This window comes from Crocodylus porosus, unplaced genomic scaffold (genome assembly GCF_001723895.1).
Source record: "Crocodylus porosus isolate Cpor-Errol unplaced genomic scaffold, CroPor_comp1, whole genome shotgun sequence".
NCBI lineage: Eukaryota > Metazoa > Chordata > Crocodylia > Crocodylidae > Crocodylus > Crocodylus porosus.
The window spans coordinates 5,490,444-5,492,586 of NW_017728920.1; positions in this window are offsets into that span (position 1 = coordinate 5,490,444).

A 2,143-nucleotide genomic window follows, 5' to 3' on the forward strand; every position below is an offset into this window, starting at 1 on the left:
AGGAGCGGCAGTGAGGTGTGGAGACGAGGAGCAGAGTGCCGCTCACAGCTGTGGCCCACCCTTGCTCCATACAAAGATGGGGGGGGGACATGCCCTCCTGTTAGCCTTGGCTGTCTGGTGCCGTGCATCTGGAGGAGCTGCTGGACTCCAATTGTCCCATGACTCGGCCTGGCCAGGGCCCGATCCATTGTAAATGGGGCCCTGGCTGGGCTGGGTTGCGAGAGGATCGGAGCCTGGCAGCTCATCCAGGGGCATGGCATGAGGGAGCTGGTTAGAACTCCTCCTTCCCTTTCCCCTTGGCTCTCATGGTGCGTGCAGCTGGGGGACCCGCTTGCCTGCTCCCTGGAAGAGCTGCCAGGCTCTGATTGTCCCATGACCCAACCCAGCTGGGGCTCTATTCATGGTGAATGGGAGCTGGGTCAGGTCATAGGACAATCCCCACAGTGCAATAGGGAGCAGGGCAGGGGTGAATGATTTGCCCTGTCCCTACCCACTCTCTCCTGCACTGTGGGGGGTCTCAGTCTGACCCCATCCCCCAAGCCCAGGGTGATAAAGAAAGATTAAAAGAAACTTACCTGCCTGTGTGCAGCTAGGCTAGCTGCGGTGCTGGCTGCAAATGAAGTGTATGAGTGTGTGGACCCCTCCTCCCTGCTGTAGCTTCCTGTGTCTAAGCTGCTTTAAGGCAATGCCTGCTGCTGCCCCGTTTGGGGCGGTTGAGCCCTGTTAGCCCCCCACTTCTGCAGCCTATGGTTCATGGCTGCAGGCAGCCCCTTGGCTGCAGGGTCCCCTGTGGCTGCAAGTTTCACAGGATGGGATGGGCCAACCCTGCCGCTGAGAAAGCTCTGGCTCCTCCACAAACTATTTCCTTGCAGTAGAAATCTTTATTGTGCCTGAGGAAGAGGTTGTTGACCATGGTCCTTATCCCAGAGCTTTAGGTGATTTTTAGCTAGCTATGGCATAGGCTTTTGAGCACTTTGAAAATAAGGGCCAATTTTTTTAGGTTATGGATTATCTTTTTGTTAGATTTATATACACCATGGGGTCTACTTCAAACTGGGCCCTGTAGGAACTACTGCAGTCTGTAGGAATTGTAATACAGGTTTCCCTTGCCTTATGAAGGTTCTGTATGCGTGAATTCACTCTTATGCAATGACCTTTTTTATATGAAAAATTCATTGTACACGAGGTAAATTCACCCTTATGCGATCTGTGTGCTGGAAGCCCAGTCAGTTGCTTTGTGTGGTGCACGCCAAAATATAGAGTCCCCTGTGTGGGTCTGTGCTCCTTGCTCATTGTCTGTGACGTTTCTACAGTTCCCAACCCCATTATGATAGTGGCCTGTCCTTGTGTGTACCGTCTGCCATTCGTGAGTACCAAAATTGTCTTGTGAAAGTGGTAGAAATGAGTCTGAGGGTCAGTACAGTTGACTTAGAACATATCCCTATTTGGTACATTATAAAGTGGGCTCCCTTTATGAGAATTTGAGTTATGCGCTGTTTTCCAGGAATGCGTGTACAGCGTAAAGCGAGGGGAACCTGTAGTGACACTGAAAGAAACTCATTCTGCTGGTACATTTCCAAATCGAACAGAGCAGTCTTTCATTTCTTCCCCGGTAGCGCATTAGAAACCCCTCCCCCTATTGCACATGCAGACACGTGGCAGTTGTTCCGTGTCAGCAAACTAGGATCCATGTTTGAAACCTATGGTTAAAGCCAATTTTTACTTTATTTACATCTCTGCCGCACTTGCTTAAATGCACCGTCGCTGCAGGCCACACCTAGCGCCTGCGAGGGCCCGCAGGCGACACAGTTCGGTTGTCTAAGGAGTTACCGCAGGTACATGCTCTCTGGCGGGAGCTAGTGGCGGATCAACAGTGTCCACCTCTGCATCTGTTTGCCGCACGAGTGGCTAAACCAAGGGACCCGTAAGGAGCACAAGCAGCTGGAGATACTAGCCTCTCCCGGTTGGTAAAATCGGGAATCCTGGTTCCTCTGTGCGCAGCCGCGCGTGGTCAGGCAGGCGGGCCCCGCTCTACCCCTGCGACCACGTCGCGAGCGCTGGGAGCAGCAGGCAGCGCCCCCTGGCGGCCCCCCGGCCTGCTCCCCGCCCCGCCCCGAGCGGCGGTCACGTGCGGGGGCGGGGC